The sequence below is a fragment of the Physeter macrocephalus genome, chromosome 11 (genome assembly GCF_002837175.3).
Source record: "Physeter macrocephalus isolate SW-GA chromosome 11, ASM283717v5, whole genome shotgun sequence".
Taxonomy (NCBI): domain Eukaryota; kingdom Metazoa; phylum Chordata; class Mammalia; order Artiodactyla; family Physeteridae; genus Physeter; species Physeter macrocephalus.
In genome coordinates this window covers 63,402,507-63,425,760 of record NC_041224.1, presented here as the reverse complement: position 1 = coordinate 63,425,760, position 23,254 = coordinate 63,402,507, and the positions used below count along the sequence as shown (strand labels likewise).

At 41.5% G+C, this 23,254-nt stretch overlaps 1 protein-coding gene and 1 pseudogene across 3 annotated transcripts in view; one reads left to right on the top strand and one right to left on the bottom strand.

Moving 5' to 3' along the window:
• Positions 1-23,254, bottom strand: part of THSD4 (thrombospondin type 1 domain containing 4) — a 572,998-nt gene that overhangs the window by 124,085 nt on the left and 425,659 nt on the right. The gene's annotated exons all lie outside the window — the stretch shown is intronic.
• On the top strand, positions 22,112-22,524 carry LOC102990101 (40S ribosomal protein S13-like; annotated as a pseudogene).

Below are 23,254 nucleotides of genomic sequence, written 5' to 3'. Positions count from 1 at the left end.
CCCTGCATCGGCAGACGGACTCTCAACCACTGCGCCACCAGGGAAGCCCCAAACTGCTCCCATTTTTAATCAAAGAGATTGCCTGTCTACAATTTGCAATTTGTTGTCTGTCTTAATCAGGAACGCCTCAAGAACTGTAAGCTAAAATAAAATTCAGAAATAAATTGGATGCTCAGGCATCTAAAATCATTTTCCATATTCTATGCGCTAAAATTTCTACTCAACAAAATAGCCACATGCTCACTAATTGCTAGTATAACAGTTAGATGCTAATGTTTTAATTAAAATTAATACTAACACAACACATCGAGTTTTAAAAAATTTATTTTATGATTAGGATCTCTCATACCACTTTGTTTGGAAAAAAGCGCATTGCTGCTAAAAATGGAAGACTATAAGATTAGATAATTTAGCACAAGCATAGCACTTACTTTTATAAAATGCCTTACATAAATTAACTCATTGAATTTTCCCAACACCCCAAAAGGGAGATGATATTAATTCCATTTTAGAGATGAGAAAACTGAGTCACAGGGAGGTTGAGAAAATTGTCCTAGATTAGCAAGCTATTGAGCTAGAACGTAACCTGGGCAGTCTGGTTCCAGAACATGGACTGTTAACTCCAACTCTCACTACATCTCCTGATGACCTCATGGGTGCCTGGTGACCCTAACTTTGTAAGACATTTCCCTTCTTGGCAAGAACCCTATCTGTTTGTTTAACCCTCTCCCACTGTCAGGGAGCTCCCCACCTGATGAGGAGGCCATTCATCCCTGAAAGACTCTGACTTGTAACAAATCCTCCCTTTGGAAACCACTCTCTGTGCACCCTCCACCAGTGCTCCATACTCTGATCTCTGGAGACCTTTGGACACTGGCCTGTCCCACTTCCTTTCTAATATTTTCCATTTGGTTTGACGTTTTTGCCTAAAACAGTCCTTTTCCTCAACATTATCCCCTCTTTGTCAGGACTATGGGATGAGACTCTGGTGCAAGGAAAGCCCTAGATTTCCAGCTCCAAAGATGAATGACCTAGAATAACTTTACTGATGTACAGTATCAAAAATATATTTTCAGTATCGGACCTCTTCTAGCATTTGGTTTTCCAGAGAAAACAGGGGCTTGAAAATACCCCTTTCGTGAATCTTCTTTCTATGACAAAGTATTTGCCCTTTTCACTCTTCTATTAAAAAGATGACATAAGAAATTTTATACTGTGAAAAAAGATAAAATTACTATTAAATAGCAATGACACTGAGTAATAACTGGAAACTCTGTCTTTGGAATCATGCTCTCCTGGGGTTCCAATCCTGTTGGCCACTCTGGCTGTGTGACCTTAGGCAAGGTGCTTAAATAAAAAAATTATAGTAATTTAAGCCACAAGAGGAAAGCATTTCTCACAGTACTTGGAATAAGAGTTTGTGATTGTTGTTAACAATTACAGTATAAAGATCTGGAGTGTTTAACAGGAAGAAAAGAAGACAGACATGCTAGATGGCTCTAAATATTGGAGGCTTTGCCACATGGAAGAAAGATGTCCTCTTCGTGGTCCCAAGAGGCTGGACTGGGACCAAGAGGGGGATTGTACAGAAAGACCTATCACGTTACTGGTCCCAAAATGGAGTCTCAGTGAATGCCTGCCTCATAAGATTGCTGTGAGGATCGGATGTCACAATCTGTATAAAGGACTTAGCACTGAGCCTGGAACATAGTAGGCACTCAATAAATCTTAGCTATGCTCCACATCAATAGTCAGAATGGACTGAGGATGGAAGCGTCTGGAAAGAAAGGTTTAAATCATCAGGTGAGTTACTATATTATCGAAGAATTAATTAAACACCTATCATGCGCCCAGCACTGACACAATCCTCTAGAAAAATCAAAAGTGAGGTATGTCACGTCTCTGCTCTCAGTGGGCTTAGTTAGTGTCTAGCCCGGGGGATGATATCTGTGAGCAAAATAAACAGATCAACTGCAGGTTTGGGAACGTCTGGAATGTCTAAATAATAGTCAGCACAACTTGGGTCTTTGTGTCATGCTGTCCTTTTGCTCTTGGCTCTGAAGGAGTCACCTGGTTTGGTGGCCTCAACTTGTATCAGGGAAATCAACCTAACGATGGAAAATTCAAGACCAGTACTGGGCAAACCCTGGCCCTCTTGCCATAAATTACCCACCAGGTTTTGCTATTGTCTGCCCTCTAACTTCACTACACCAGACTAGAAAGTTGCTTTTTTTACTGCCTTTCAAATCTTCCCCAAATATTACTATTTGGTGGCTAAAAAAGAGTACCATTTTCTTCTTGACCTGTCTCTACTGAAAAAAGGCTAGTAATATAGATTGTGAGATGTATTGTTCTTCATGACACTAAAGTAAACTTTATTTTGAATAAGAAAAAATATACTTGAATATATTTTAATGCTTTCCTGGCTTGCTCTTTTTGCTAAATGGGTTACTTGTAATTGACCTAGACCATCCTATAAGAATTAGCAGATGAGAATCCCCAGGGATATATTGGCAGTAGGTCAGGATTACATAAAGCCACAAGATAAAGATCATAATTCTTTGTCAATTAACATTTTAATTTACTGAAAAGACAAACTGTTAGTAGACACAGAATGCTACTTGCCAATTCCACATGCAGTTCATGACTTTCATGTATACTTTTAGTCTCCTAGGGTTCAGACTTTAACTTGGCCTTTCTGGGTTATGAGATATAGTTTGGAAAGCTCCATGAAGGTCCCTGTAAGGAATCTACAAGACATTTCATCACAACTTCTATGTATCACACAAAACCAGAGAAAAACAAGAGGTCCACAAGTAACCAAATGGCCTTTAGCCTTCTGAAAATACAACCTGGAGAATCCTGCATTCATCTGTCCCCACTGCATACTATCAGCTCAACATGATACTACACAAGAATAACCATGTCCTGCAAAAAACTAGAAATTACACATTGACAATCCTGACCTTCACTGCTGCCCCAAGTATGGTGCTGCCTCCACTTTTGGCTATTATCCTCTCACTATCAAATATCTCAAACAAGCACCAACTTTCAAACAATCATGTCTCTTAACCTTTAGCCACGGACTCTCACCCTTGCTAGTTACTGAGATTTTCTCCCTTGAAGATGCTAATGACTTCATTTTACCCTGTATCAAATGGGGTCTTCTGAGTTCTCATTCATTCCCAAGAGCACTGCTCATGCCTCACCTCTTGAATTATTCTCTGCCTTTGCACCCACCTTGGCCCTCCATGCTCTCCTTTCTCCCTTTCCTCTACTTGTTTCCTAACTGTGGGCTTCCAAAGTCTCAGTTCGATTCTTAATACTCTTTAGATTCGTGTTTGCAAATATTTAACATGGGATGGCAGGGAGAAGAGGGCCAAAGGCTCAGTTCTTGACTGTACTTTCTCAATCTATACAGCCCAGGATGTTTTCTGAAAGCCAATCTCTTTTTTTTTTCTTATTAGTCATCAATTTTATACACATCAGTGTATACATGTCAATCTCAATAGCCCAATTCATCACATCACCATCCCCACCCCACCACGGCTTTCCCCCCTTGGTGTCCATACGTTTGTTCTCTACATCTGTGTCTCAACTTCTTCCCTGCAGACCGGTTCATCTGTACCATTTTTCTAGGTTCCACATACATGCATTAATATATAATATTTGTTTTTCTCTTTCTGACTTACTTCACTCTGTATGACAGTCTCTAGATCCATCCACGTCTCAATAAATGACCCAATTGTGGGATTGCTGGATCATATGGTAATTTTATTTTTAGTTTTTTAAGGAACCTCCAATACTGTTCTCCATAGTGTGAAAGCCAATCTTTTAAAGAATTTGTTAGTAAAGGAACTTTAGTTTTCATCTAAAACTTCAAAAACAGGTGTTCTGAAAGTAAACAGAAGTTAAAGATCTGTAAACAATGCTTAAAAAGAGTTAATCAGACTTGAAACTAGCACTGATCACTGATTCCCTACTACCTCCTAACAGTGGGTATTCTCTCAAGAGAATTGTTCACTCTCAGTTTTCTATTTATTCTGTTGCCATCAGTAAATTCATCTACTTATTCTCACTTAAATTCCTAATACAAAAGACCACAATCTTAACTAGTTCTTTAGGTGTCTGTGTTTTCCAGCTAAAGTCCATGGACTATATTTGAAAAGCATTCTGCTAATTATTGTCTCTTCTCTTTTTTCACTCATCCTCCAGGAAATTCAGAAAACATACTAAGGCAGGAATGCCCAAGTTTCTCGAGGAAATAAAATCTGAATCTAGAAAGCAGTTTTGAGGGTGAAAACAGATGTCATTCAAATTCCGGAATAGAAGGGAGTGCTGGGCCAGTAATCAAACTTGCAGGTTTCTCACCTCACAGGTCCTCCTGTGGTTCCGGGATGTCATGGGAATTGAGGAGAGAGGTGGGAGCCTGTGATTCCTGGCGGACCGGCGGGGGTCAGGGGAGTTGAAGGCACAGCTGCAGGATTGCTAGGAAGACTTAAGCAAAGAAAGATTTCTTTGTGCTGGTCCCCACCCATGATAGAGAGCCAAGAAGCCAAGAATGCAGGGACAATGTAGCAGAAGATGGTGGGAGCTTCAGTCCAGGGATGGAAATAAGAAATAACTGGAATGAAATAAAATGGAGGAGGAGGAGGAGGTACTGACATTTGTTGAATATCTCTGTACTTCATTTATCCTTATTTCATTTAATTTTTATACTAACTATGAGGCAGCTATTATTTTTTCCCATTTTACTTGAGTTGAAGGACAGTTTCAGAAAAGTTAATCAATTTGTTGATGATCACATGACAGACCTGGACAAAACTCTGGTCTGCCTCCAAAGCCCACGTACTTTCCATTGAACCAGGATAACAGAAGGTGATGAGCAAGAGCTTCAGGACAGACAGACAGACCTCACTGAGATCTGAGTTCTGACTCTGCCATTTCCCAGCTGGATGACCTTGGTAAGTTTCTTAAGCTTGCGAAGCTGTAATTTCCTCATCTATGAAATGGATGCATAATAGTGCCTACCTCATAGGTTTTCAAGAGTCAAATGAGATAATTCATGAAAATGCATACATTGAAAGTGCCACAGACTAAGGACCTAATAAACATAAACTCCCTTTTAATTATGATTGTGATTTTTTTTTTTTTTTTTAGTATCACCTCTGCCACCATGTTCCTGTTCCAAATCATGCTGCTGGGAAAGAATAGTATTTTCTTTCTTTTATAATTGGCAATCTTTGTACAATATGTTTTTGACTCCCTATTAATTAAAGCATTTGGTAACCAGAAGATCACGTGTCCCAACCAATCCACCATGTGTTTCCTTTAGAGAAAGATAGATAGAGGAGAAAATAGACCATTCTTTCAGCCTTCCCGCAGACTCACAGCTGTCAATTGGTCCATTTTTACTTTCACAGAAAACCCAACTGCTATCTTCAAGACCATCTTCTCACATGATTACTTTTCCCAGATAGCTTTTCATTTTCCAGGGTGACTCAAATAAAGCCTGTGTGTGTGTGTGTGTGTGTGTGCGTGTGTGTGTGTGTGTGTGTGTGTGTGTGTGTTCCCACCCAATAAATCTCCCACTTGGCAGGGAGTGTTGATGGTTTCTGTGAAAGGGTCTTTGTGTCCCTTTTTGTCTAAGAAGCTTTTTCATTAGAAGCCTGGAAGTTAAGGTAAGTGCCACAGGGATTCGAGGATCCCTTGGCTTTTCTCTGATGTCCAAATTATCTCCTGGAAAAATGAAGTCCTACATTCCCTGAAGCCAGTTAATAGAAGTGACAGCTGTGGGAGCTTCAAATCTGGCCTTAATTAATGGGCACTACACAAATGTGACCAAAGCATATTTGCAGAGAAGAGGCTTTAAATAGCATCAAATGTTTGTGAGCAGGAGGCCATGCGATGGCAGGAAATATCTGACCATCTTAATGGGATCAGGCTTTTGTGTGCAAACAATGGCGAGCAAAACCACAGCCCAGCTGAGAGCCATTGGAATAGCTTCCATTTGTGGCAGTGTGGAAAGGCTCTTCACTGCTAATCAGAAAGGAACAATGCAATTGTGGGGTCATGCAACTGTAACAAAACTGGGTGCCCAAATGAGTGTCAGTACAGTTTACATGGACTGGGCTTCCCTTTGACCTTGCTGCCACCCTGGGCACAGAGGAGCATCACTGCCTTCAAGAAACTCTTCCCTTCACCTCTGAGGCCAGTTTTTTCCTCTCATTTCTGATCAACCTATCTCCAACTTGCTCCTCCCATCTCCTCAATGAGTTGGTCCCCAAGCTACAATTCTCCTTCTTCTCTGTCCACATCTGCCATGAGACTGATTACCCTGGGGGAGACTCCTTCTCCCAAATCACATAAGGATTTAAAAATGTCACTTGCCCAGCTGCGGCCAAAGTACCGGGTGTGTCATTGGGTTGTGGATGTGCTCACGTTACCTGAATACTTATACTGAAGACAGCAGAGACCTGAACATGTGAGGATGACATTCATTCATTCATTTCAGACACTTTCATTTCCAGATACAGATCTAGAAGCTGGCAATGCACACAGAACGCTCTGTGTTCTCAAGGAACTTCTAAAAACCCTCCTGCTTGTCACTGCAGCAACTGACATGGGCTGGGTATACCAAGCACTCTGCCAGGTGCTCTACTGATATGATCCCACTTATCCCTCAGAACGACCCAGTGAAGTGGCTACTATTATTATTTCATTTGACAGATGACAAAACTGAATTTTGAGTGGGAGAGCAATCAGATAACTTCCCCCAAGCTAGGGAGCCAGTAAGCAGCAGAATTAGGACTAGAATAGGCTTTCCGTTGTCAGATCTCATGCCCTTGTCCCTTATGCTATGCTGACTTTCCTTTCTGGTCATTTGCTTCCCAGTCTAGTGGAGGGAAACAGACAAAGAAGTTCACAATCATTGATCATTGATAATTATAACATCATTGATAATTATAACCCAGCAGGGAAAAGAACTAATAGGAGGAAATAGTAATAATCTATACCAACACCCAGGGGAGCTGCATGTTCAAGGAATCAAAATTTATCCCTTCAGGAGAAATACTGCTCTTGATTTCAAGTCACCGTCTTTCCCTAGTCACCCCTGTCTTCACGCAGTGGAGTCATTCTCACAAGTGGGGATGCTTATTTGTCCACCCAATAGATGGGGGCTGACTTAGAATAAGAATCTGAAGAATCTAAATTTGGGGGCAATGTGACAAAATATTCCTGGAAGCAATTTTCCTGTTGAGCGTCAACCAATGCCTAGGAATTCCAAAGAGTTTGATTTTGGAGCAGTTTGTCTTTTAGTTGCTTTTTTCCTTTAGGAACTCTTTTCTTTCCTGTCTCATCTTGATCCCCGAAAAAAAGGACATATTGTTAGCTAAGGTGCCAAACTGGGGAGACCTGTAATAAAATAACTGCCTTAGACAAGGTCTGTCGTAGTAATTGGGAGATTTGTTGCAGCAATAGGTCAGACAAGAGCTGAAAGGACCTAGAGTTCAACTTCTCCTCACTCATGAATTAGCCCCTATCATTGGCCTCTGTGCCCCCAGGAGAAAATTTCACATGTAAGCTGTTTGTATCGTCTTTTTATTAATGTAAGTAAACAAGACCCTACGTGAGATGCAGAAAAGAAATTAACCGGGACCAGGCAATATTTCCAAATCACTGAGAGCACTTGCTGGGAAAACAAAACTTTATATTTAAAACATAACAGGAAAAAAAGTACGCAACACTTCAGTCCAAGACAATATAAACTGTGGGCGGGGAGTTCATTCGACCAACACTTAGAGTGACTTGAAAACATACAGACATTTAAAACCCAAGCAAAGTAAGCCAGTCCAGGCTCTCTGGTGGTGGGAACCAAAGCTAACAATTCTGACACACTGGGAGACCACAGGGGGTCCAAAGAAGTAGATTCTGGCCATATGGCTTCTGGATTTCACCCCGTTGGTTCCAGAGAACCTCTGGAAATTTTAGTCAGGAGTCACATGACCCTAGTAACACCTGGAGAGATGTCACTTCATGACACAGAAAGGTAGAATTACAGGGGGTGTGACTAGTGACACAGAACTCAGGTAATACCAACAAAGATGGGAAGCTGGGGGTCATATTTTCAAAAGACATTTCCATGGAACAGGTAACAGAACTTCTTGACCCACTGGGTGTTGCGGCCAAAGAATAAATAATGATAGTAGCTAATATTTAGCGAGCACTGTAATTAATGCTTTTCATGGATTATCTCATTCAATTCTTCTACCAGCTTTATGAGATAGGCATGATGATTATCCCCATTTTACAGAAGGAAAACTGAGGCCCAGGTAGGTCAAGCAGCCTACTTCTCTAAGATCTCTCCACTAGTAAGACATGGACTCAAGAACTGAACACAACTCTAGTGACTCCATGCTCTTAATCTCTCTGCCGTAGTAGTAGAAATCTGAGTGCAAAATGACAGGAGGATTTCTAGCTTAGGATATGAGATGGGATGGTAGCATCCTGAAGTGAAACCCGGAAGTCTGACACTAAAGCATCCCACTGTTTTTCTTATCCCTTTAGTATAGGACTTATGTTACCACAGAGGAAAACGGAGGAACATCACAAGACCCCTAAGCCAACACTGCTGAAGCCATTTCCTAACCCTCGGTTAATTGGAACCAAGTGGCCAAGAAGGAATGACTTCTCAGCCTCAGGGCTGCTTCCCCTCCTGGTCTGTCTCTCCCTCTTTCCCTTTTCCCTGAGGCCTCAGAGGCTCAGCTGACTTTTCTTTTTAGTATCTCCAAGACACATTCTACCCTTTTAGGATTCCTCCTCTCTCACAGCCTGGCTGTGAGGTGTAACTGGGTCTCCCTGACCCTTCCCAGCACAGGGCTTCTTCATTTCAAGGTTCTTCCAACCACTAAGGAAGAAAAAAGAGCAAACACAAGAGCTCAAGCTGGTCATTTGTCCTTCTTGGTCTTTCCTTTCTGACTCCCATTATTAATGAAATGGTGATGTTCTAAGGTCCATGTTCTTCTTCTTAGTCCTTTGATGGAGGTCATGAAATAGTCCCTCTTTTCAAAGTTCTCTCTTTCTCAACACTGAGTGTATACTAGAATCACCTGGGGGCCTTTTAAAGCCATTGATGCCTGGGTCTTTCCTCCAAGACTCTGACTTGGTCTGGCACAGGCCTGGCCATGGTCATTTGTTGAAGTGTCTCAGGTGACTCACTACTCTGGGTCCCATAAACGCTGCCTCTTAGAAGGATCCCTTTCCAAGTCCATCCAAAGCAGCAGGTCTCAAATGGGGGTTGCGGGGGAGGTTTTTTCTTTCCTCAGGGAACATTTAGAAATGTCTGGAGACATTTTTGATTGTACAATCGGTGGAGGCAGGGGGAATGTGCTACTGACACCTGGTGGGTGGAGGCCACGGATGCTGCTAGACATCCTACAATGCACAGGACAGCCCCACAGCCATAATTATTGGTCCAAAATGTGATCAGTGCCACTGTTGAGAAACCCCTCTCTAACGGAACTAGAGACACACACTGGTGCATTCAAACACCCTCGCACCTGTGAGGGGCTCCCCGGGGCTGTGAGAGGCCCTATTTGGAAGGCCTCAGTCTTTGTGAGGCTCCTTCTTTCCTGGATAGCCTGCCTGTTATTACCGTTCTGGAAACGTTACAGCGAAGGTTGATTTTGCCATATCCTTATGGACGTTGTGCCTGAGAAGGTGGGGAGAAACCCTGCTCTGTCTTCAGGGGAGGAAACTGCACTTTGTATCCTATTCACAGTCATGCTCAGAGCGCTCACACCTCTTTAATTACATGAAGAAAATTCTCAAGGAAAGCATGACAAGAAACAAGAACACTGAAATTGGGGGTAAAATATAAACAAATGTTTTGGCTGATGTACCACCCATTTTTAAATCACAAAGTGTGTTTTCAGAGTGTACTGAGCTCTGCCTGGAATGGCTCGAATTAAAGATCAAAGGAGACAGAACAGAGCTCTGTGCCAATTTCACATCTCCCCGCCCCTCCCTGGAAAATCCTTGTGGTCATCCATTCGCCTAAGAAGTGCTTGTCTGAAGCACTACTTAAGCAAGCATTGATTAAAGGAGGGTTTTTTTTTTTTTTTTTGTCTGTTTGTTTTCTTTTTTACTGGGGGAATTTTAGAACGTGGTTAGATAGGAACAACTTTTAAGAAAAAAAAGAAAGTGCACGAGAGCCAGCTTACATGGACATAAGCTTGATGCTTGGAAACTGTTTCCCTTTTTATTAAGCGATTTCAACTTGAGGCAGAAGAAGGAAAGCCGGCTAAGAGGGATGAAGGCCCCTCTCGGAGCACACAGCGGGCATGACCATGAGGGCTGGCGGATGTGAAGGAGCCACCATGGGTCCCAGAACCAGCCATCGCCAGCCACAGCGGGTTGGCTATCCTGAGAACCAGAGGAACCAAACTCCTGTGAGCTGAGGCTGCAATCGACATATCTCGAATGAGGAAGGTGTACAGAAAGGCTGCTTGAGCAGCTGCCTACAGGATGGATTTTATTGGGGATGGGGACAGGGGACATAAATAAACAAAGAGAAACTTCCAGGGAGGCTGATGCAACAGTCTAGGTGTGGGCTGTGGGGTGGCGTGGGGCCCGGATGGGGAAAAGGCAAGTCTACGAATATCGCAAAGGAATAACTGGGAAGCCCTGAGCATCTTCTTATGGATCATGTCCTCTAGAGCTGAGCTTCTCAAACTGTCCAAACACACAAGTAAGAAATGATGGTACAACGAGGGAGGTGATAAGAGTTAAGAAGACGTGAAAACATGGACATGTGATAGGGAGTGCTGGGGACATGCGATGGGGAGGATGCTTTCACTTAGATCAGGGAGGGTGACAATAGCGTGGCCTGAACGACAGGTGTCATCCCTTGAGGACTATGGAGGGAGCACAGAGGCAGAGGGACATCCGGGAAAGGCCTTCAGGTCCCTCACACCCTCTGTCTTGAAGCAGGACCTGTAACACTTCCAGCTCGTTCAACAGTGCTTGGTGTGACGTGTTCAGGTCTCCTCCCCTGTCTGGCCACTCTCCCTGGGTGAGGCTCCGTTTGTCACAGTTCCCGCTGAGACAGGGCCCGCAGACCTGAAGCCAGTTGTCCAGCTGCAGGCTGACTGGGCAGAGAGAGCTGGTTTAGGACACTTCTATTCATGCAGATGGAGCCTCCATTAGTTTTCTGGTAGTTCCACAACATTTATTCATATCGAGCCAACCTGGTGACAGACTGGACATAGAGGCTGACAGAGCGAGAAAAGTCAGGATATTTCAAAGGTTTGGGGCCGGAAAACTGTAAGTTAGACACGTAACCAAACCCCATGAAAACTGTTTTGGTTTAGGCTCACTCCACCGGATTATAAGAGTGACTGTTTGTCTTTCCATCTCAAGTGCCTAGAACAGTCTCCAGGTCTCTGTGGGCACCCCATAAATATTAGTTGAACCACCCGATGACTAACCCTATTTCCCTCACTGCCAGCCCCATTCTTGTTTCCCAGGGAAGCCTGTCTGATGCCTCAGTAGGACAAGCAGTGGCTGTGAGTCAAAGTAGAGACATCCCAAATGTGCATGGACATCAGGGGACATCTCTTTTTCTCAGTTTTCTCATCTGAGAAATATAGTCCTCAAATTCATTTATAATCAAGGACATCAGGATCATCTATACTCTCAATACAGGCAGACCTCGTTTTATTGCACTTTGCTTTATTTTGCTTCGCAGATATTCCTTGCTTGTTTGTTTATTTATTTAGTTTACAAATTGAAGGTTGTGGCAACCCTGTGTTGTCAGGTGATGATTTGCATTTTTTAGCAATCACGTATGTTTTTAAAAAACATAATGCTATTGCACACTTAATAGACTACAGTACAGTGTAAATGTAACTCTTATATGCGCTGGGAAACCAAAAACTTAGTGTGACTCGCTTTATTGTGATATTGACTTTATTTCCGTGGTTGTGAACGAATCCCACTATATCTCCAAGGTATGCCCACAGAGACCTGGAGACTGCTGTAGGCACTTGAGGTGGAAAGACAAACAGTCACTCTTATAATCCGGTGGAGTGAGCCTAAACCAAAACAGTTTTCATGGGGTTTGGTTACGTGTCTAACTTACAGTTTTCCGGCCCCAAACCCTTGAAATACCCTGACTTTTCTCGCTCTGTCAGCCTCTATGTCCAGTCTGTCACCAGGTTGCCTCGATATGAATAAACAATGTTGTGGAACTGCCAGAAAACTAATGGAGGCTCCATCTGCATGAATAGAGGTGTCCTAAACCAGCTCTCTCTGCCCAGTCAGCCTGCAGCTGGACAACTGGCTTCAGGTCTGCGGGCCCTGTCTCAGCGGGAACTGTGACAAACGGGGCCTCATCCAGGGAGGGTGGCCAGACAGGGGAGGAGACCTGAACACGTCACACCAAGCACTGTTGAACGAGCTGGAAGTGTTACAGGTCCTGCTTCAAGACAGAGGGTGCGAGGGACCTCAGGGCCTTTCCCGGTTGTCCCTCTGCCTCTGTGCTCCCTCCATAGTCCTCAAGGGATGACACCTGTCGTTCAGGCCACGCTATTGTCACCCTCCCTGATCTAAGTGAAAGCATCCTCCCCATCGCATGTCCCCAGCACTCCCTATCACATGTCCATGTTTTCACGTCTTCTTAACTCTTACCACCTCCCTTGTTGTACCATCATTTCTTACTTGTGTGTTTGGACAGTTTGAGAAGCTCAGCTCTAGAGGATATGATCCATAAGAAGATGCTCAGGGCTTCCCAGTTATTCCTTTGCGATATTCGTAGACTTGCCTTTTCCCCATCCGGGCCCCACGCCACCCCACAGCCCACACTTAGACTGTTGCATCAGCCTCCCTGGAAGTTTCTCTTTGTTTATTTATGTCCCCTGTCTCCATTCCCAATAAAATCCATCCTGTAGGCAGCTGCTCAAGCAGCCTCTCTGTACACCTTCCTCATTCGAGATATGTCGATTGCAGCCTCAGCTCACAGGAGTTTGGTTCCTCTGGTTCTCAGGAGAGCCAGCCCGCTGTGACCGGCGATGGCTGGTTCTGGGACCCATGGTGGCTCCTTCACATCCGCCAGCCCTCATGGTCATTGATATAGTAATAAAGAATCTTCTTATGCTTCACCTTCCTCCCCCAGAGCACTGGGCCTAGATGATTTTGTAAGTTCTATCGTATGTTCCAGGAACAGATAATCCCCACTTTACAAGTTGTTCCTGAGTACAGAAAAAGAAGGAAAGCTTCCCATTTTATTTAATGACATTAGAATAGCTCTGATTCCAAAGTTGGATAAGAACAGTGAAAGAAAAGAAAACAATAAGCCAATGTTCCCTACTTTAACATGCCACAATCTTGAATTAAATGTTAGCTAATGTGATCCAGTAGTGTATTAAAATGGTAACAACTATATTCAAGTGATTTTATCTCAGAATGTAAGGATGGTACAATCTGATAAATATACCAATGTAATTCATTCCATCATTGGTGCTAAAGAATAAAAATCATATGGGCATCTCAAAAGATGCTATTTAAATAAAGCATCTGTTAAAGTCCAATTCGTATTTAAGATAAAGCATTCCTAGAAAATCTTAGAAGTAGAAGGGTGCTTCCTAAACCTGAAAATGGTAATCTACCAAAACCTACCCACAGAAAACATCACTCTCAAAGGAGAAAAGTAAGACATATTCCTTTTAGGGTCTGGGAGAAGACAGAGATGCCCAAATTACTGCTGCTCTTTCTTTATGGATGTCCTGGCCAGTGCAGTAACACAGAGAAAGGAAATAAGAAATATAAAGACTGGAAAAGATGAGACAAGGCTGTCTTTGTCTGCAGATGGTATGTTTATCTACGTAGAAAACCCAAGAAAATCCAAACACTCTTAGAATTAGTCACAGGGTACTGTGAGGTTGCATGATACAAGATACTATGTCAAGGTCAATTGTACTTCTCTATAACCAACAATGAACCACCAAAAAAAGAATATAAAATAACATACTCTTCACAAGAGCATCAAAGATGATGAATTATTTAGGAATCAAGTTCAAAGACAAATAAAAGATCTTTATGGAAAATGCATAAAAATCCTCTTAAAGGATAAAAAAGAAGATCTAAGTAGGTGGAAGTATGTGACACAATTATGGATGACCACATTTGACTTATGCATTTCCAATCCCGCAGAGTCCTCTAGACCTCCTCCAGGGAGCTCTCCCTGACTCTCAGGGGAGGGCTTAGGGGCCACCTGTCTGTGCTCTCCCAGTTCCTGTGCCTCTCTGTGTTTGTGCTCTATTACCTGTCAGTCTCAGCCCGCTCCCTCAGGCTGTGAGCTCTTGAAGGCAGAGGTTGAATCTTCCTGTCTTTGCACTGCTGACATTTGCACAGTGCTTGGAATATAGTAACTGCTCAACTAAGGTTTATTGCGTGAATAAATAAAAGACAGATCCCTGCTTATATGCTCCCGCTTATTTGCTATCCCTCAAGATAAACACAAGGATCATCTTCATTTAAGAGCAATGGATAAGATAATAAAAATAAACAAGAGGAACTTCAAAAAGATCTATGAATCTTAGAGATTTTTCATAATCCCTATCCCTACTTTCTAGTTTCCAATTCTGTCCTGTGTTCTCTTGCTCTTTTGAGTGCAGAGTTCTTCAACATCTTTCTTTCTTCTAGATGGTACTCCCCACTTCCTCTAAGAAGATCTTTCTTTCTGAGATTCAGCCTTTTGGAGAGCCCCAACATATCCAATTGGTGACATTATCCTCAAAGACTACCACAGAATAGACTGATTTATCAAAGGCCTCCACTGGCTCACTGGAAAGGGGTTCTTAAACCCTGGTGAATCTTAGAGGCTGTTACAAAATAAGTATTCCTGGATCCCACTCCAGCCACCAGGAATCAGATTCTCTGGGAGGTGAAGTCCAGGTATGTATGTATTTTGTGTGTTTGTGCCTAATATTAGTCAAGATCAGCTGTGGTATAATGGAGTGTCCCCTGGGTGACTTTGGCCCAAGACATTATTCACACAGCTCCTCTCTGCAGGCAAGCCTGGCAGGGTCTTTTTGATGGACGTGAAGGATGACTTCATGACACCATATGATTTGGATTCCCGGCCAGTGAAGACAGTCCATGCCCTTTCTTTAGTCTGAAGCAAGAAATCCATACTAGACTTCCACTTGAAAAAGGCATCATAAAAAGAGGGCAGGTGTGAAAACAGTATTGGATTTACACATTGACACCAAATGGGTCCAAAACACAGTGTTTCAATTAAGTCACACACCAAATGCCTTCCATATTGATTATTTTCATCAAGAACTAAAGCTACCACTCTATAGCAAAGAAATGCACTGATAGATTTATTGGGTGTCTCCTCCCCAGCAAAATAGTACTTTGAAAGGAAAGTATTCCCCCCAAATGTGACTTAAGGTGTTTATATTAAAGAGTAGATAGTTTTAAAAATATAAGTATGTTCCTATATTTTGTTGTAGTGAATGCTGTAGTATGTTGTCCAGATTCCCTTCAGGACTGAGGACACAGCTGAGTCCCTCCCCAGGACTTGTCTTCAGGAGAAGGAAGCTGCTTTGTTCAAAGGTTACCCTGCCTTCCTGGGGGCAGCCAGCATCCACTGATTGCTTGATGGAGGGGTACAAAGGCCTGGCCTCCTTGCCTTTATTGGGACAACTCTGAAGGGCCATTCCAGCTCCAGAACTCCCTATATGATCAGTTGAGGTCTCTGTTGCATCTGCCCATTCCTGCACCCCTCATCTTTCATGGGATATTTTTCCCAAGCACTCTCCCTGATAAACCTTCTGCACACAAATCTCAAAGTCTATTTCCTGGGGAATCCAACCTATGACATCTGTTTGGTTCATGTTACAACTTGATTTTCTGGTTAGATTTTAAACTCTTATGATAAAATATTTGGTCTTAACTACTTTAAGATGCTATAATGTCAAGTACAGTGCTAAGCAAAATATATATTGGCTATTTTTCATTTCTGCCTTTCAAATAGTTCTAACGTTTCTCTTTTATAACATGGGTTCAGCTGTCAGATAACTTAGGCTGAGATCTTCACTCTACCAATTAGGGGAAATCATTTAACTTTGCTAAGTCTCAGTTTCTTCATCTGCAAAATGGGATTAATAATAGTACTTATCTCATAACGTTGTTGTGATGATGATTAAATGATATACTCTATGTAAAGCACTTAGCACTATGCCTGGCACATAATAAGCATTCAATTAATGGTAGCTTTGTTGTTATGAATGGCATAACACTGGCACCACTCTGGTGACCTTAGTTATTATTACTTTAATCATCACTTTACTCCTTGATTGTTATAATAGAAACTAGTCTTCCTGCCTCTTAGTTTTCCTTCACCTTACTCCTTCCCTCTAATTTTATCCAATGCCACTGAATTATTTTCTTTTAACGTTGCTTTCATTATATCACTTCTCCACTCAAAATTCTTCAGGGACTCCTGATTACCGAGACCTTTAAAAACTGGCTATTCTGTAGTCATCCAACCATTTTTCCAATGGAGAAAACTCTTCTTCATTGTCTTTGAACCATTGCTCCATCTGAATTACTTTCCCTTTTTTAAAAAATTCAATCCAAACCCTGCCCAGATCAAAGTGGACCCCATCAATTAAACTTCCTCTCTATCTAAGTCAATAGCTACCTCTGTCCTGAGTCTAACATCCTCCCACGTTTCTAATACAGTCAAAGGCAGCCTTAAAGTTCTACATTTTCCTCCGATTTCATAAATGAATCAAAAAATCTCCCTTGATAAGCTTGTCATCAGGACAGACTACAAAGGCTGCTATTCTGAGCATCTCCATCAGTCCTTAGGTGCTTTTCACATCATTAAAATTTACAAAAGGATAGTACTAAAAACTAGAGTGGACATCTCAAAAAAGAAAAAAAGGTTTTAAAAAAAGTGACTCCCACCCACAAATAACACACAAGACCAAATGCTGAGCCACGATGAGGTAATGAGACATATGGAATTTGTCTAAAAGAAGTCAACTGGCTTCCAGATTTGGAGGTCTGATGCCTCCAACTTATTTTTACTGGTAGAGATTCCATTTTATGAGTAATATTTGGGACATGGTATCAACAGTCGGCAGTTCACAAACTCTTTAAAAAGTCTGTCTCCCAGCAGAAAAGGTTTAATTAAGCTTGACAGAAACTATCTAGCAGCTTTCATAAGTAATTGCTATTACCCAAAATAGGACCAACTCATAAACTGCATGATTTCAGAAATGATGAATCAATAAAAATGTTTACAGAAACAGGATTTTGATTAATTCCTTCAGACTAACAAATTCATGGCACATGTGATAAATTGAGATTTCTACTGTCAATTAGGGAAACCCAGAAATCAAACCCAGCCCTCAAATACGGCTCTTTGGATAACTGATCCCAGATTTTGGCGTTGGAACCACTTTCTAAGCAGCTCCTCCAAGATCAACCGCACCACAGCTCTGGGCTTTGTTCCTGCTATAGTCAGGTTCAAAATTGCTTCAATTCTCATGAATTCATGCTAAGAGCCACAGTGAGACTGACTATAACAACATGCATTGTAATTATTATGAAGGCTTGCTAAATGAAGAAACAAGTCATCCATAAATAATAATCGCTTCCCTTTATGCATATAAGCTCAACAGCAACCAAAGTCATTAGCAGTTATAATAAAGTAATATTTCCTCTATTACTAGGGTAAGAATTAACATGGAAGTTCCATTTGTCTAGAGCACAAATAAAAAATATTTTTTGTTATACAGCACTGTGCTCATAGCAATTAACCCTTGAGTTTCTGCAAGAATCCAAAGAACCTTTGAAGCCATCAACAAATATGAAATTATTTTCACTGCAGTTTCAGTGTCCAAACATATATATTTGAAGATAATCAATGTGTGACAGCTATAGGAACAATCAACTGATCAGAATATCAGTAATTTAACACTTCAATGGAAATTTACATGTAATTATTTAATAGGTACAATATTACTATGTCATTCCCATAAACCATCTTCTATTTTTTCCAAAATGCTCTATACTTAATGAGTCCACAAAATAACCAAATAAGTGAAACAAAGTTAGTGCGTCAGAGCATCTCTGGGCCGAAAGGGACCTTCAGGGACACCCAAACCAATCCCTCCCCTGGGACAATTGTCCTTACAGCTTCTGGGTTGTTTTTATGTTAAAAATCTCCATTAAGTTATAAGAATTGTACATTCTCATTTTCAGTCAGTATTTTGACAGTAATTTTCCATCTTCCTGTAGAAACTCTTGATAAAATAGTACTTATTATCAGTACTTCTCCTGTACTTAACACTGTATTTCACAGCAATCTAAATTACCATCAGTTGTAATTTTTTGGATGTTAAAGTGTGAAAAAAACGTGCATTTTACAGTTGAAAACACACGGTCATTTTAGTGTGCAATCATACATGCAAAAAACAAGAAGTCATGAACATGCAGAATTCTGAAGCAAAGGAATGCAGAAATCATTTCATCTAACATCCTTCATCCCCATTTTTAAAGACCAAGAGATTCAGAGCTCGGAAGTTATTTGCTCAAGATGACATAATAGTGGGTAGCTGATGGGGAGAACGGAAAATAGGTTGGACTCCCAGCCTGAAACTGACCTGCTGGTTGTTAACCTTTTCAACCCTCAACCCAGTAACAGTGGTCACTAGGGCAGTAAGTCCAGGCTGGAGGGATGACATGGGATATACACAGACATCTTAAATTTTTTTTAGAAAAATGCATTTACTTTAATAAAATTTTTTTAAATAAAATGCAGTGGCACACATCACCACAAAGTTATTTAAGTGATTATATCCATAGGCTGCTCTTGTAATTATATGCTAAAAATTTATGACTGTTCTCATTAACAGCATTTTCCCTCCTAATTAGAGCGATATCAAGAGCTTCTCAGAACGTGTAATGTTTCCTAAAGTACTACAAAAAGTATCACAAACACAGTTTGTGCAACATTCATTTACATCACCTTTATCCACCCAAGGTTTCACTTCAAGCTTATGCAAGGTTACATGCAGAATTCAAAAATCTAATTGTGTTATTTGATACCACAATTATCAGTAGGGTTGCTTCACAATGAGCTAATCCTGATGCCCTCCTGATGACAAATTATCATGCGAGAAGATGACCTCTGTTTGGTCAAGGGCATATGGATGGTTACAGTCCCCTAGGCAAAACCTTGCTATGGCAATCTGACCAAAGCTGGACCAATATTTTTTCCATGTTGATGCGTTACATGCAAATCATATCTTCATAGATAATGTGCAGCATTTACATGTCTCTCCCTGTGTTTTGCGTCAGGAATAAGGAAGAGGAAACCACAACTATGCTTTCAAATACCTACAATACGTCAGGCACTGTATGAAGCATTGTATGTTACTTATCTCACTCACTTCTTTTTTATTTAATTTTGGGGGGCTGCATTGGGTCTTCATTGCTGCACGTGGGCTTCCTCTAGTTGCGGTGAGTGGGGCCTACTCTTTGTTGTGGTGCGTGGGCTTCTCATTGTGGTGGCTTCTCTTGTTGCAGAGCACAGACTCTAGGCGTGCGGGCTTCAGTACTTGTGGCACGCGGGCTCAGTAGTTGTGGCTCGCGGGCTCTAGAACACAGGCTCAGTAGTTGTGGCGCACGGGCTTTGTTGCTCCATGGCACGTGGGATCCTCCCAGACCAGGGCTCGAACCCGTGTCCCCTGCATTGGCAGGTGGATTCTTAAACACCGCGCCACCAGGGAAGTCCTCACTCAGTTCTTAGCCATCCCAGAGGGTAGATATTACTAACCTCATGTTTTGGATGAGAAAATAGAAGATCAGAGATGTTAAGTAACTTTTCCAAGGGCTCACCAGGGTTATCATGGCAGAGCTGCCATCCAGAGCTCCACTTGTCTGATCCCAAACACTGCACTGGCTCCTCTATGCCTCCCTCTCAGGACTCTCAAAGGCCTTTAATCACAGCATCAATGCAATGGACAAGTGCATTGTATACTTTTCTTCAAACTGCCTTCTGGGACTGCAAATGATTTTCTAAAGAGCTGCATGTAATTCCAGTCTCATAGACTGGTCACCCTTGACAGAGAAGATGTTGAATAGATACTGGCTGAACAGAAGTGATATTAAGTAACATTGAAAGAACTTCAAACCTTGGTCAGGATTTCCAATCAGGTGTTAACTGAATTAGTTGGAAAAATGAATTGTTACTGTCAATCAGACCTCCCTCCACCTGTAGATATTTATTTCCATTTATTAAATAAAATTCTATGTGGAATAGAGAGCAAGCTGTGCCATCCACCTCTAGGTCCTGTTTGGGTGTATGCATATGAATATAATGAACAGAGAGAAGAGGAACTTGAGCCACAAAGGAATAGAATGAATAGCAGCAATGGAAATTTCGATTTATAGTATCACCAGGTGGGATTAAAAATTTGTGCCAGGCAAGAAGAATGTGACCAGGAAGTTAAGTCATTAAACAACAAGCTTTTATGGAGTCTTAAGAGCAGGCTGCTGAAAGAGAAAGAATGAATTAGTTTGAACACAACTTGCCAGTATTTCTGTCTTCCTGAAGATTGGGGCCTCAGCTTGTTTTACCAGATGCCAACTATCCTTGCTTTGCTGGGTTTGGAGAGAAACCCTCCTGGGTGCTCGATAGTACATCCACTCTTTTTGTTTAAATCCTGGTTTGGGCTTTATGTTTAATTTGTAAAATGTATAAAGATGCATGTGTGAAACCTTTGAAAACTGTAAATCACTATAGAATGTAAAGAATTGTTCATCCAATTAAAAAAAACCAAAAAAATGTGTAAAGATGCAGAAAGGCATAGAAAATAATACCAAGTACTCAGTAAATTAATTTTTTGTTAAATTTGCTTTAGATATTTTCTTTCTTAGGGAAACACAACATTACTGACAATGTTAAGGAGGCTTTGGTATCCCTCCCTACTTCCATCCTCTCCCCAGAGGCAGTCTCTGAAGCTGGGGTACATCCATGCTCTTATGGTGTTCTGTTTTGTGTTTTTAATTCAACTATTTGCATAATGGTAATGTATCTTTAGTAATTTGCTTTCTTCACTCTGTGTTCTTGAGAGCTATCCAGGTGGACACATGTGCATCTGGTTTATTCATTTTAACTGCTGTTAAGAGGGCACATGTGGAAGAGTTGCCCTGAAGTATATACCTAGAAGTGGAACTGCTTGCTTTTATGGTGTGCGTGCTTTCAGTTTTACTAGAAAGTGCCTCTGTTTTTAAGTTTCAGGTATCAATACACACTGTTTCTACATCTAAGTAAGACAACCTCCAACAGTACTAGGCTAAGAGAGTCTTATGAAAATTTAAGTGAGGTTAAATAGGCATCATAATTTTCTTCAAAAGACTACTTTGGGTACTTCTTTGGTTTTAGAGCTTTCCATGACTGAATGTACTTCCAAGCTTTGGGCTAGGACCAGAGATGGAAAATAAGAACGCTTGTTGTTCAGAGGTGTGTGCTGATTGTTTGGGGTCTGTGGACATCAGCTCATGCCTGCCGGGTAGGAACTGGTAAATGGCTCCTTTGAGGACAAAGATAAACAGAAATAAAGAAATGCCAGAGCTAACTGGAAAATTGTTTTCATAATTCAATTTTGTTTTACATAACCTTGCTCCCCAAATGTTAGCAATTTAGCTCAAAGAGCTGTTAGTGTTATTAAAAAGTCACTAAATGTTGCAAAGAGACAGCTCAGCAAAACTCATGAATCGAGAAACCATTTTATGACCATTGTTTCACCTCTGGGGGTGGCTCGCTGCATTTTGTTCCAGGTCCCTAGGGCCCAGAGGTAATAACATCTGTATTTTTAAGACCAGCTTTGTACCACACCTGCATATCAATTCCCCTTTTCGGCTTCTGCCTCTAAACCAAAGCCAAATGTTTGGCTACAGGTTGGGTTTCCAGGGTTCGGCTGAGTATTAAATGCGGCAGCCCCAAGACTTCACTGGTCCCACAAAAATTTTCTTAAGTGATATTAATTGAGTCCTGGGAAAGTTTAAAAAATATAAATTTGGTCGCATGCATGCTCCCAGGAAGGGCCTGTCCCAGTCGGCTCTGCCCTACCGCCACAGTGTCCCCACCTGGCTGAAGCTGACGTCTGACGACGTGAAGGAGCACATCTACAAACTGGTCAAGAAGGGCCTGACTCCCTCACAAATTGGTGGAATCCTGAGAGACTCACATGGTGTTGCACAAGTACATTTTGTGACAGGCAATAAAATCTTGAGAATTCTTAAGTCCAAAGGACTTGCTCCTGATCTTCCTGAGGATCTCTATCATTTAATTAAGAAGTTGTTGCTGTTCAAAAGCATCTCGAGAGAAACAGAAAGGACAAAGATGCTAAATTCCATCTGATTCTGATTGAGAGCTGTATTCACCAGTTGGCTTGATATCACCAGACCAAACGAGTCCTCTCCTGCAATTGGAAATAGTCTTAAAAGTGGCTAACTGTCATAAACCAAGAAATAAACTTACTGTAATAAGGCAAACATCTCCAAGAGTGATGAACAAGTAAAACAAGGTAACAGCAAGATCCTTTGCAAACCCCAGGGTCTTCAGGCTCCTGTAGTGCTCTCCCAGCAGTTCCAGAGCAGCTCTGGTTTTCTGGTATTTAAAGGACCCACTTCTACAAAAACCACATTCACAGAAAGATAGACAAGATGAAAAGGCAGAGGGCTACGTACCCAATGAAGGAACAAGACAAAACCCCAGAAAAACAACTAAATGAAGTGGAGATAGGCAACCTTCCACAAAAAGAATTCAGAATGATAGTGAAGATGATCCAGGATATCAGAAAAACAATGGAGGCAAAGACTGAGAAGATGCAAGAAATGTTTAACAAAGATCTAGAAGAATTAAAGAACAAACAATAGAGATAACTGAAATGAAAAATACACTTGAAGGAATCAATAGCAGAATAACTGAGGCAGAAGAACGGATAAGTGACCTTGAAGACAGAATGGTGGAATTCACTGCTGCGGAACAGAATAAAGAAAAAAGAATGAAAAGAAATGAAGACAGCCTAAGAGACCTCTGGGACAACATGAAATGCAACAACATTCACATTATAGGGGTCCCAGAAGGAGAAGAGAGAGAAAAAGGACCCGAGAAAATATTTGAAGAGATTATAGTTGAAAACTTCCCTAACCTGGGAAAGAAAAT